Genomic DNA, 14636 nt, shown 5'->3' with positions numbered 1-14636 from the left:
AATCTGCTTGTCAACATGGCACTCAAAATCTAATTGGGCTTTACATAGCGGGACCACCACAAACACTCCTCAAAATATTTGAGGAGTGTGCTCCCGAAAAGCACCTAGAATTCAAAGGTTAAGACTAACGCACAGAACGGATGGACATTGGCAAATCTATCTGTATCTCCAATGTACACAAATGCATACCAATTCAGATGGATCCACTACCACGAGATGTTGGCTAAAAAATGGGAGATGTGACCTTCAAAGAAGAATCGGGAACTTGAAGATTAGGACTAATGGTTATTGAGAAGACTAATTTCCCCCACAATGCATGCGAATGCATCCCTGGTCAAAGAAATAACAGGAGGCTTAAGTTACAAAATGGGTTTGTGACCTCCAGAGTATGATTAGGCACGCAATGGTTAGTGCAGAACCGGTAAATCTATTTGTTAGCAGCCGAGTCTTTATTTTTTTTAAATTTCCCACAGCCACAGTCCTTGACGTAATACATGGCAAGGTCTATAACAGCATCTTGAGTCACAGCAGGTGGCTAGAGAATCAGTGAACGTCACCATTTAGCTTCAACCCAGGAGGACTTTCACTGAACCATTCTAGGCACAAAACCTCCAGAAAAAGGAAAAAGAAATAAGCATGAAGCATATGTGGCCAAAGTGGTTTGTAAAAGCCAAACTCCTTCATGCCCTCTACCCAGAAATAATTTAAGTAGGTAGAGACAAGTGGAGCATCTAATGCTCATGACCATAGGATTCTCATCCCATGGAACAAGACCTATTACAGTCCTTTTACCCAAGGAATGTGGGACATATCCCTAAAAGCTCACTCCTTAAAACCTATAGCTGATTGGTCAATATGTTAACATATTTTTCACCCCAACACCCACTCTCCAACCCTCAAATCTAGTTTTCCTTTTTAGCTACATTGAGAAAAAGGTGTTTTTTTTTCATTTGGTCACTGAGGCCTTCTTTAAAATCTCATCCCAGTTTCCCTAATCCTTTCCATGGCCAAGAAAAAAAAGTCTAGCAAAGAAATAAGCAGAAAATGAAGTAGGAAAGATGGTATAAGCTTAACCACTTTTAAATGGTTCGACAGTCAATTATCTTCTGTCAGTTTCCTGAAATCCAAGAGAAGGCTCATTATAGCTAGGAAACCTTTTTGTCCCCATGGTGCACAGAAACTATCCAAGTTGAGATGGAGGGATGAGCACGAGGCTGTAGCCACAAAATGTGAAATGTGCCCTTCAAAAAAAGCATCAGAAACATGAAGGTGAATGGATGATGTTGGCAAACCCCTTTTTCTCCAGAGTGTGAATAAATGCATCCCAGCTCAGATGGAGGCAACATCAGGAGGCTTTAAACACAAAATCGGAGGTGTGATCTCCAGAGCAAGATCACGAACTGGAAAGTTAGGACTAAAACACAGAACCGATGTGTATTGGCTAATCTCTTTGTCACCATGGTGAACACAGACGTATCCAACTCAAATGGAAGCAACTTCCAGATGCTTTAGCTACAGAATCAGGAACTTGAAAGTTAGGATTAAAGCACAGAATTGATGGCTATTGGCTAATCTCTTTGTCACCTATTGCAAGCAAATATAATCCAGTTTTAATGGAGCCAAGGTTAGGAAACTTGAGCCACAAAATGGGAAATGTGTCCTCCAGAAAAGCATCAGGAACTCAAAGGTTAGGACTAAAGCATAGAATGGATGGATTTTGGCAAACCTATTCATCAATGCCTAGGTCTTTTTTTAAAATTTTCTCTAGCTAGAAACCTTGACATACTATATGGCTAGTTCCACAACAGCATCCTGCTTCATAGTAGTAGGCCAGAGAAGCAGAAAGAATCGCTGTTTAGCTTCAACCCAATAGGACTTTAACTGCATCGAGGTACAGAACCTCCGTAAAGAGGAAAAAGGAATATGCATAAGTAGAGCTGGCCAAAGGGTTTTTTAATAGCCAGGCTATCCCATACTCTCAACTCAGGGACAATTTAATTAGGTCCATACAAGTGGAGAAGCCAACGCTTGTGCCCAGACTACTCTCATCCCATGAACCAGAGTCCATTCCTTTTCCTGAAGAGCATAGGACATATTCCATGAAAGCTCTCTCCCCCAAATCTCTCCCGGATCAGCCAACGTTCTAATATGGAAAAGGATTCTCTTTTTACCCCCCCCCCAACACATACTTCCCAACCTTCAAGCATTAGTTTTCTTTTCTAACTACACTAGCAAAACTTTCTCTTAAGTTTATTTCATTTGGCCACTAAGCCCATTTCAAGGTCTCTTCCAGCTTTTCCCAATCCCACTCCCCACCCCACTATCATGTCCCAAAAAAAAAGCTAGCAAGGAAAAAACAGGAAAAAACATGAAGTAGGAAAGGCAGCATGAACACACCAATTCCTGACTGTGACAGTTACCTTCTGTCTGTCTTAGTAAAATAAGGGCCATAATAGCTGAGACCTCCTGGGCTTGTTGTAAGCACCTAAAAGGAGGTAATACTGACCACCCCTTCACACACAGCACTGCACACATGCTACATCTTTCATAAATCCTTATTCCATTCAGCTCTCAAAAATGACCACAGCCCTAGATATTCAACAATCTGAAAGTAATCCAAATGTTTGCCTCTAATATTAAATTCTCAAGGCTTTTTCAGACTAGCTGGGTCCAGTGCCAGCTCGACATCCCCCATAAACTCCCGTGGAGTTTAACCTAATGTTTGCCTTTTTGTGACCCCTGGATGAGATACAGCAGAACCTTCTACAAAATCTCCACCCACCTGGCAACATAGCTTCCAAGAAAAGGAGATGTTGCTCAATTCCTAAACTCAGTTGCAAAACTCAAACTAAGAAACTGTCCTTGGAGTGGAAAAGTTGGGCGAGATCTCCATGGAGCCTCCCTGCCTTGGGATACAAAATTTAAGACTGAAGAAGATAAAAAATGAAGGTTGGCAAATGGATGTTTGAGTATTCCATCCATAAATTCTGGGTCCCGTATCTTGTTCCCTCTATTATATATACACAGATTCTGGGGGCTACAATCTTCTTGGATTGTATACTACATGATGGACTAGGAAGAGGACATCTCTAGAGTCTTCTACAACAGAAATGGCTACTGAGAAAGGGAGACCAGAAGCATTACCCTCCAAAAGATCACCTGCAGCAGAATAAATTCAAATCTTGAGATGTAGCTCTCAAGGATACCTCTGAAAAAACCGTATTTTGTTCAACGAGCCACCGAGAAAGTGAAGAAACCCCAGCCAGAATATTCCTAGGAAGTATCTCTAAAGATTGAGGTGAATGAGCCAGGAACAGAATGAAAGGATGTTGAATAATCCTGAACAAGAAAAAGCAGTGGGAGAAGCTTGGCTCCCACATAGCTTTAGGCACAATGAGATTTCAGCCCACCAAGGCAGGACAGCTGGAAAGAAGAATGCTGACTAAAACACAAAGTCTATTGATGTTGCTAAAGAGTTTTATAAAAATCCAGGCTTCTTTTCTTCCACAGGCCTTCAGTCAGGAAACTTTGTTTATTTAAGCCTCAAGGAGAAACCAATACAAATAACCTCTACCCAACAACCCATAGGGAATATACCCATTTTTTGAAGATTTGTATGTAGTGATAAAGTTGGAAAGGTACAGAATCAGGACAACTATTCATACACTAATTTTAATATTGTAAATTTTGCATTTACAATTGTACATTGGGGGCAGCTAAGTGGCACAGTGGCTAGAGTCCTGGGCCTGGAGTCAGAAGACCCGAGTCTGGACACTTTCTAGTTGTGTGACCCTCAACCTCTGTCTGCCTCCGTTTAACACAACCACCTCAGTGGTTGAAATCCAGGGAGGAGGAAAGGCCTTCCTCAAAGTTGTTCCTTCCAAGTCCAGATCACCATCCTTCAACTCTGGTCTTCCTTTCTAGACACCCCCCCAAGTCCTCCTACACTTCCAGTATGTACAATCAATCTCTGACCTTTTCAATGGTTCTACAGGCTTCCAGATAAAATGAATTCTTCTGTACCTCCTCCTTCTAAAAGTAAAAGCATCCTCCTTCCTCTGCTCTGGCTCAGCACCTTTTCTCACTTACTAAGAGGGAAAAACCAAGACTCTAATACCTGTAAATGAGGGGCCTTATAGAGTATTTCCAAGCCCTGGAATTGCTAGGGTCCTCTTGACTGCTTCAGATAGCCTTGTGACAGAGGCAGGGTGATGTAATATTATCTAAGAAGTAAAATAATTTACCCAAGGTCTTACCATTTGTAAGGAACAGAGATGGGACTAGAATACGGCCAACCAGCTTCCTACATCCTGTGAGCCTTCCATGTATGGTACATATGGGGATATAAAGGGTGCTGGCTGCAGGGCCTTGGAGAATGCACCCAGTTTACCTAATCCTAGAAGACCACTGGTAGCGAGATACATGGATTCTAAACTATTTTACATGTGGCAAAGTCTGGGAATCAATCAGAAGTAGAACCAAAGACTGGAGAATCTTTAGGAGAGAAAGTAGAACCACCAAGTGTCAATAGCTTTCTCCTGGAGTTTAGCCAAGAATCAGGGATGGAATATAGCTAGTAAAGCTAATGAAGAAAGTTGAATCAAGAGAGCTTTTTAAAGGATGAAGGAGACATCGATGTGGTTTTAAGCAACAGGGCAAGGACCAGTAAACAGAGAGCCTCACAATTATCAAGAGAAGGTTGGAAGGGACAGGATGAAGTGTGCATGTGGCAGGGATTGGCTCTGGAACTCAAAAAGGCCTTTTCATCATCAGAGAAAATGGTGAAGAAGGAGATGGAGAAGGGTTGAGAAGATCTGTCCGAGTAATATGAAGTAAAGAGGGGAGGAGAGGGAGCTTTTGGCAAAGAGATTCCATTTTTAGTGGAGTTTGTCCTCAACTAACAGGACCTGGAAGGGAGAGAAGTATGGTGGGAAGCTGGAGGAAGGATAAAAATATTTGGAAGCTCCTTTGTGGTGAGTGAGCAAATCATTTAGTGAGGTATAAAAGGATTGCCTTGCTGCAGCGAGGGCCCGGCTGAGATCATGTAAGTTTTTTGTGGACCCAGTAATCCATTGTTAAGTGACTTTCTTCATTTCTGTTCCTCGGCATGTAAATAGCAGCAAAGGAGATTGGCCCTCATTAAGGTGTGATCCACAACAGGACCAAGGGGTTAGGGAATCAACTGCCACTTCAATTCAACTTTTCTCTTATTGCCCATCTCCATAGCATGCTCTTTGAAACTAATCCAAAACACCAGAGGTTCTGGGAACCCTAAAGCAAGGGGAGCTTCCACGTGCAAGCTTAAGTCTTCTCTTACTTGTGGAGTGGGTCCTGAGGTAATGCCGGCTACTCAAGATTTCCAAACAAATGGGATGGAGTGTACTAGAAACTGCTGGGAGGTCTCAGGTACTCTTCCACCTCCATCCTCCAAAGAGCCAAGAATGTCACATAGTCACTAAGAGTGCTCTGTGCAATTTCTACTACTCCCTAGGTACTCAAGTTAATGAAAAAATGAAGATGGTCATATTTTCTCAACAGCTGCCTCCTTAAACCCTCTTCATGATTTCCAATCAAGCTAAATTTGGCAGTCGCTACCTTCTTGCCCCAGTGAAACTACTCCCAGTGCTTCAGTCTATGGTGCTAGCTTCCAAGCAAATCTAACATCTGGTATATATACATAATAAAAGACAAAGGAAAGCCATGTCATCATCCATCATTATTATGTTATAAAAGTGCCTGCAATTGATTGCAGATTTGTAGAGGCTGTTTACATTGCACCTTTTGTCCAAAATCCACTTTTTAAACATTGGGCTAGATTTTTATCCTTTTCCCTTGAAAAAGAGAGTGTTGGTATTATTGTAGCAAATACCCACCTCTCCATTCTGGAAATAAAGTCTAGGGTAAAGGCCGTTTTCTTTCTTTCCAATATTGTTAAAGAGGCAATTCCTGGAAGCTGCTGTTTCTGTGGAAAAGATTCTTGGATTAGGATGGAATGTGGGCTGTCTCTAGCTGAGAAGAAAATAAGGCCTTCACCAGGCCTCCTCAACTACCACCAGCCCTCCCCAGATCAGCCCCTGCTTTATTTCCTTTCATAAAAATGAAGGGCAAACAAGTTCTGCAGCAAAGAGCAGTAGTACCAGTGGGCAACTATAGATGCACAGAGTGGATGTGGATGTTGTTAGTGTGCTCAAGAGAAGCCCGAAAGGGGAGGGAAAGCCCCCGAAGCAAAACCAAAAAGGGGAAAACATGAAACCAGATAAATAATACCTTATTCTTCGATATCTCGGCCGGTTTTCTGGTTGGAGGCCCAAATAACATCAATACTATGGGCCTGATGGCAAATCTCCAAAGGGACGGAGGTGCAAAAGCTGTGTGCTGGGAAAGTAGCCACCCTTGGTTCAGTCTTAAGCTGCAAAGGAAATTGGCTTTCTCATCTCTGAAAGGAGAGCTATAGCACAGGGTGGGGTTTGAAGACCAGACTCAGTTCTAACTGGAGCTCAGATAAGCTAAAAGATAACAAAGCTCTTCACAAACCTTTAAGGGCTGCTCAAATCTTTGACTATTATGCTGATCAGGAATTAGTTGTGACCAGGAATTAGACTGTGACCAAAATACTCTAGTGTCTTGCCTCAGTAGACTTCATGTCAAATAGGAAGAGTCAAAAGTAGTTGGAAAGACTGAATGAGATTAATGAGGGAAAGGAAAGGGGAAACCCCATTTCTAGGCGCATAGATAGTAAGATAATCCCATGAGGCGCAGTGTCCCCTGTAAATGAATTTACAGGCCCGAAAACCTAGATTGATAAATAAAAGGTTTATTGTAGAAATTTGGAAGGAAAGTTCAGTTAGAAAGACGCCAGGGCAGAAGGTGGCTGCTGGGTGGGCAGGAACCCTTACATGGTCGGAAGGATACCATGTGTTGGCGGGGAGGGCTCCTGCAAAGAGAAAGCTCCGCTTGGCTCTCTTATACCCAAAAGATGATGGGCGGTACCCCCAAGTTCTTGGCGGGCTTTTAAGTTAGCTCAGATCAGGTGAGGGCTGGGGGAAGCTGAGCAGATAGTTGGGCTGGGCCTGGATATTCAAAAGGGTGCTTTTGACCAGGTCAGCCATGGGGGTTGGGCAATCAGAGAGGAATCTTCAGGGGACCTCAACCCCCATCAAGATCATGGGTACGTTACTGGCTCCCTGGCCCCATTCAATAATGAAATAAGCCATCCTACATATACAGATTATTTTTCTTAAAAAAAAAAAAAAGATTTGCGTACTGAGTAAAAAATACATATAACAACAATAAAGCATCTACAAACAATTACAAAGTATACAAGGTGATAAAGACAATGGAATTTAAAGAAATAGGAGAAATGAAGGTTGAAAAGCAGAAATGATCGTGAACCTAAAACCCACAATGAAAAGGATGAATGCACCACCAATAAAGCAATTTTTAGGAGTTCTTTTGCCTGAGTATTGCCAGTAAAACAGACAATTTAAATGAAATGGATGAATGTTTACAAAAAAGATAAACTTCCTAAATTAAAAGAAGAAGAAATAAGAAACTTAAATAACCCTATCTTGGAAAAAGAAATTGAACAAGCCATAACTTAGCACTCCAAGAAAAAGTCCCCAGGACTAGACAGATTCACAAGTGAGCTCTACCAAGCATTTAAGGAATAATTAATCCTACTACTATATAAACTATTTGGAAAAATAGGCAAAGAAGGAGTCCGACCAAATTCCTTTTATGATATAAATATGGTGCTGATACTTAAACCAGGGAGAGAAAAATCAGAGAAAAAGAAAAACAGAAACAAACTATACACCAATTTCTTTAATGAATAGTGATGCAGAACTAAACAAAAATCATTAAGATTATTATCTCAATAGATGCATAAAAAGTCTTTCACAGCACAATTCCTGTTCTTATGAAAAACAAAAAAATAAAAAACACAGTAATAAATGGAATCTTTCTTAAAATGATAAGTGATAACTATCTAAAACTAAGAGAAAACATTGTCTGTAATGGGGATAAACTTGAAGCTTAACCAATAAGCTCAACAATGAAACAAGGTTGTTCATTTATCACCATTAATATGGAAATGTGTTGCATGATTACACATGCGGAATTGCTTGCTGCCTTAGAAGGAGGAAGAAGGAAAAAAGAGAAAATGTGGTACTTACTCAAATTTTTAAAAATTATCATTAAAACTGTTTTATATGTAATTGGGAAATATTTAGTGAAATGAGTAATTTTTTAAAAGCAACAAAAGAGAGATAAATGGAGGAAGACATAAACCCAACTCTATGACCTTAAGCACAAATGGTTTAACCAAGATACTTGTGAAGAACTTATGATGAAAAATGTTATCCACTTCCAGAGAAACAACTGGAGTCTAAATGTGGTTTGAAGCTTACTATTTTTTACTCAGTTTTTTCATGAGATTTTTTTCTTTTACAACATCACTAATACGGAAATATGTTTTTCATGATTGTATATGCATAACCTATGTTAAATTGCTTGCTATCTTAGGGAGAGGGCAGGAGTGGGAGGGAGAGAAAATTTGGAATTAATAAAAATGTTAAAGATATTTTAAAGTGGATATTGGTTTATAGTATTCTGCTTTTGCTTTATTCTGTCCTAGTTAAAGTATTAGGAGCATATTGGTCTCCTGAAAGAAGTAATATGTTCTCTTTCTCAATTTTTTGATAATAATTTGTGGTTGTGAATTACCCCCTTGGCGCATTTGCTCTCTAAGTTTTGAGTTCATGTTCCCCAGGACTTTCTATGTACTTGTGGGAGGGCGAACTTGTCACAGACCTCTAGGGAGAGGCTTTGTGCTACTGTTGTACCACCATACTAAAAAGTACACTTTTAAAGGTACTTCAGAATGGCTAAATTAATTGATTCTCAATTGATAGTCTTGAGGAGGGAGGGAATACACCCGTGAGAGCTTAAGCTAAGAGTTTAGAAAATCAATTTTTAACTCCTCAGGCTTACCCCTAGAACTGAGAGGGGAAGAGATAGCTAAGCTAGCTCTGAAAGCCTGGTTCATATGGGAGGGTGGGAGTTTAAGGAAAAAATGTCTCAAAACTCATGAGTTGCAAAAGAAAGAGAGCATTCTGCTTCCGTTATGAAACAAATTTGGTCCTGATACTCAAAGCCAAAAAAAAGAAAGCAGAGAAAGAGAGAACCACATGCCAAATCCACTAATAATTATTGATGCAATTGTGTTTTTATTATTTTATTTTTTTAAATAATAGTTTTTTATTTTCAAAATATATGCAAAGATAGTCTTCAGCATTCACCCTTGCAAAACCTTAAGTTCCAAATTATTTTCTCCCTTCCTCCCCCAGACAGCAAGCAGTCCAATATATGTTAAATGTACAATTCTTCTGTACATATTTCTACAATTATCACGCTGCACAAGAAAATCAGATCAAAAAGGAAAAAAGAGAAAGAAAACAAAAAACCGGCAGAGAGAGAACAACAAAAAAGGTGAAAATACTATGTTGTGATCCATATTCAGTCCCCATAGTCCTCTCTCTGGATGCAAATGGCGCTCTCTATAACAAATCTATTGGAATTGGCCTGAATCACCTCATAGTTGAAAAGAGCCACATCCATCAGAATTAATCATCATATAATCTTGTTGTTGCTGTATACAATGATCTCCTGGTTCTTCTCATTTCACTCAGCATCAGTTGATGTAAGTCTCTCCAGGCCTCTCTGAAATCCTCCTGCTGCTCATTTCTTACACAACAATAATATTCCATCACATTCAGACGGCATAACTTATTCAGCCATTCTCCAACTGATGGGCAGCCACTCAGTTTCATGCCTGATGCAATTGTTATAATAGCAAAAAAAAATCCAAAAATTTACTATGATCAGGTTGAATTTAAAATAAAATGATAGGATGATTCAATGCTAAAATAATAATTAGTGCAATCAGTCACATTAACAACAAAAACTATGAAAATGTATTATTAGACACAAAAAAACCCTTGGAAAAATATAGTACTAATTTGTATTAAAAATCAATTAAAAAGTATAGTCATAGAAGGTCGCCAATTTAAAATTATCAAGAAGTAGATATTTCAAGCAAGAGCTAATATTATTCTCAAATAAGAAACTTTCTTAGCAAGGACACAGGTTTAAAAAAAGGATTCTCTGTCTCTCCAATATTATTTCACTTAGTACTGAAAATGCCTTTAATTTCTCTCCTTTCAATGCTATATCTAGCTTAGTCTCCTACCTGCAAATATCATACATATAAACTCAGAAATCCCCAAAGAATCAGTGAAAACAACTAATTGAGAGAATAACTTTATTCAAGTAGCAGAAAACAAAAGAAATCATAAAAATCGTCAACATTTTCAATAAACAAAAATCAAAAGGTAACTATAAAAATACAAATTCCATTTAAAAATATACAAAAATCCATGAAATTTCTAGGAGTTAACATTCAGGACTTTATGAATACAACTATAAGACACTCTTTACAGAAAAAGAAATCCTTCAACAATGAGAAGTTCATGGTTTATGACTGGACTCCCCGTAGAAAGTTAAAATAATATTACCTAAATTAACAGATCAGTGATATGTCCATCAGCCTACCAAGAAATTACTTGACAGAATCAGACAAAAACAGAACCAGTCTTTCCTTTCAAGAGCCTAAAGCTTGAGAATCTCAAGGGAAATCATGAGAGGGGAGAAGTAAGAATAAAAGTGAACTTTGAGTTACCATACCTCAAAAAAAGTACATTATAAAGTAATATTCATAGAAATAATTTCACACTCGTGGGAAATTAGAAAAGTTGATTAGTACATTGGGGAATATTATATCAGATCAAATTCTATATGGGGAGCCTAACAAAAACCTTAGGAGCAGCTAGGTGGTGAAGTGGATAGAGTGCCTGGCCTAGAGTAAGGAAAACCTGAATTCAAATCTGGCCTCAGACACTTCCTGGCTGTGTGACCCTGGGCAAGTCACTTTATCCTGTCTGCCTCAGTTTCCTCATCTGTAAAATGAGCTGGAGAAGAAAATGGCCAACCATTCCAGTATCTCCGCCAAGAAAATCCTAAATGGGGTCATGAAAAAGTCAGGTCTGACTGAAAAATGACCAAACCAAAACCACAAACTTGTCCTCATCTGTATTATCCAGAAGGCAGGGCTAGAGTAGCATTAGGCCATAGCTTCCAACAAGGAAACACACTCCCTCCCATAGTTTACTGAGTAGGGGAGGAATTAGTAAAACACTTTTTGAGCTGCGCCTTTGCTGGAATCTGTTTAAAACTTAGACTTTCATTCCCCTATTCTCCCCTCCTGTGTCACCATTATTGTTAGAAATGAATAGAACAATAAATGTGCTTTAAAATTAAAAAAAAAGAAAAAGAAAGAAAGAAAAGGACAGAGATCAGAAGAAAAGAATAGGGAAGTAAAAGAGGGATCAGATAATTACACCACCACAAATTGATGAGGTCTTGGATGACTGAGTGGAGTTGGCACAGAAACATGAAAGTATTGCCTGGAGGCAAACAGGGAAAGGCAATGATAGGGAGCCATTTCACCTTATAGCCCCACCTTGTTGTAGACAGCAAAGAAATCCACGTAAAGTCAAACCTCTGAGGCTTACCCACTATGAAAGTTCCTCCACTCTGTGGGTGGTCCCACTTGGCTATATCCAGCCAAGAACTCCTGCTCATGTCCCTGAAGTTAAAAATTCCCCTATAAAATTTATCTATGGCCCATGCCATCTTTGCTGAACTCCCTTGTGTCAGGGCCAGGACCCACTGCCTAGAGGTGTTTTTCCCTTTACCCCTTCCCCATGCCCCGTGGCATCTCTCTTCTTGAACCTCACTATCCCTTATGGGGTCTCCTTCTTATAGCTACCTCTTGTAGGGTGCTGAGGCTCTTTCAGGATTTAGCCTAACAGCTAAGGGTATGTCCCAATCTCATAGGGTGTTCTCTTCCTATTGGGTAATAGAGAGTTCTACCAAGAAATTTGTCTTTCCAATTATTAAATTATTAAACCCCTTTCCTTGCTACATTAAACCCCTCCCAACTCTATTTCATATTTGCCATTCCTGTCATCTATTGTATCTCTTCAATTTGTCTGTAACTTCTCCTGAATAAAGCTACCTCTGGCCAAAGAGATGGCCATTGTGAACTCTTCACATGACCGAACTCTAACATTTGGTGCTCTCCTAATGAGCATCATTTGTGCCGACAACAAGCGTGTCATTTGCTCCATCAGCCACATTAAAACTACTTGGATGATGTTACTTTCCACAACTTAGGTCAAGGGTTGGCAACACGGGGTATGAGTTTTCCCTCCAAGAAACTTGTTCTCCAGGTTTCCAGAATATTTGGTGAGTGGCTGTATTGAAGCTATAGACTGGGCCTGTTATTTTATCGGTCTAGCAATAGTATTTTAAAATGTTAAAAAAAAAACAGAATCCAAAACATTTCTGGCTTATGGGCTGTACAAAAACAGGTGGCAGACTGGATGGCAGCTGGCAGGATGCCAGCCCCTGGAGTTCTGTACCAGGGGATCGGCATACTGCAGCCCTCCATCTACCATGGCTTCAGGTTAGCAATGCCTTTGCAATTTAAAGTCCAAAAGTCTCAGACCACTGAGGAGGTGAGAAACTTAACCATCTTTATCCAGCCATTGTGTGTCAGAGGTAGTACTTGAACTCAGGTTTGAGACCAACTAGCTTTGAAGCCCACTCTCTATCCACTATTAGACTGCCTTTCAAATAACTGCAGTGTCCTTTTCAAATATTCCAAAAATAGCAGTGGTGTTTGGGAAAAAGAAGTGAATTGAAGAGAAATGAGGAGGGGAAAAAGGAAGGGAAGAAAGAAACACGTGGTGATCCTCAGAATATTTGGTGAATAACTATAGGAAGGATTGGACTGGGCTTGTGATGTGCTTAGCAATTGTAGTGTATAATATAGCACACCACAGAAATTTAACATAGAAAAATGCATATTAAAACAACCCTGAAGTTTCACTGAAAATTGGTAAAGATGACAAAAGATGAGAATAATCAGTGTTGGAGGAGTTTCCTTTAAGAATTCATTTATAGCTTGTTCTTTTTCTTTTTCTAATATTCTCTGGTGATTTAGATGATCTATTTCTTTTTGTGCCAATCTGAGTAGTTTATATTTTTTAAAGTATTCATCCATTTCCTTGAAGTTACCTGTTTCACAGGGACATTATTGGGCCAAGTCATTTTTGATAGCTACCTTTATTTTGTCTTTATTTATGGCAGTCTCCTTTTTCATTTTTAAAGGAACACTTTGGTCTTCCTCTCTTTTTTGATAATTAAACTGTCTAGTTGTTCAAGTTTATTAGATTTTTTTTCAAAATACCTCGTTTTACTCATCAGTTCAATAGATTTTTTTTTCATTTTTATTAATGTCATGTGATTTTCAGAATGTCTATATGGGAGACTGGGTGGAGTTGATTTGCTATTTTTCAGCTTTTTAATTCTATGCCCAATTCATTGATATGTTTCTTCTTTATTTTGTAGATGAAAGTATTTAGAGATATAAAATTTCCCCTAAAGACAATTTAATTTTATCCCATAAGTTTGGGTATAGTATTTCATTGTTCTCAGTTGCATTGATAAATCTTAATTAAATCATTGATTTATTCTTTGACCTGGCAATTCCTTAGTATTGTGTACTTTTTTTTTTTTTTCTTTTGCTGAGGCAATTAGGGTTAAGTGACTTGCCCAGGGTTCCACAGTTAGGACGTGTTATTAAGTGTCTGAGATCACATTTGAACTCAGGTCCTCCAGACTCTACCCACTGCAACACTTAGCTGCCCCACAATTCCTTAGTATTAAATTATTTAGTCTTGAGTGACTTTTTTTGTCTTCCTTTTTAAATAATTATTTTTTGTGAATTGTCAAAGAATATGAAGAGATAGTTTTCACAAAAAGAAATCTAAGCTAAAAATAGCCACATGAGAAAATTCACCAAAACACTCACAATTAGGAAATGCAAATTCAATCAACTCTGAGATTTCCCCTCAAGCTTATAACAAACATGACAAAACAGAAAAGTGAGGAATGTTAGAAGGAAAACAGGCAAATCTTTGCATTGTGGGTGGAGCTGGGAATTGGTCTAGCCATACTGGAAAGCAATTTGGGACTGTGCCCAAAAAGTTACTAAAAAAGAAGAAAATGTACATGTACAAAAATATTTATAGTCACTAAACTTGAATTAAATGCCTACCATGTGCCAGGCACCATGCTGAGTGCTAGGGATACAAAAAAGGCAATTCAGGGTTCTTTCATTTATAACAGCTCTTTTCCTACAAATTTCTACAAGTTTTTTGTAGGAACCAAAAAACTAGACACCGAGAATGTGCACATCTATTGGGGAATGGCTAAACAAAGCACAATTTGTGAATGAAACGAGATATTAGTATTCCACTATGAAGTAATGCAGAATGAAGTCAGTCAAACCAGGAGGACAATTTATGCAATGACAAGATTATGGAGAGAGGCAGCTTTGAAACTTTAGAATGCTTATGATACAATAACAAACCACAAGTCCAGAGTACTGAAGAAGAAAAACACCATCAATATCCCTTTTTTCCAGAGAAGTGATGGACATAAAATGCATG

This window comes from Sminthopsis crassicaudata, chromosome X (genome assembly GCF_048593235.1).
Source record: "Sminthopsis crassicaudata isolate SCR6 chromosome X, ASM4859323v1, whole genome shotgun sequence".
Lineage (NCBI taxonomy): Eukaryota > Metazoa > Chordata > Mammalia > Dasyuromorphia > Dasyuridae > Sminthopsis > Sminthopsis crassicaudata.
The sequence above is the reverse complement of the archived record's forward strand: the minus strand, read 5'-3'. Positions refer to the sequence as shown.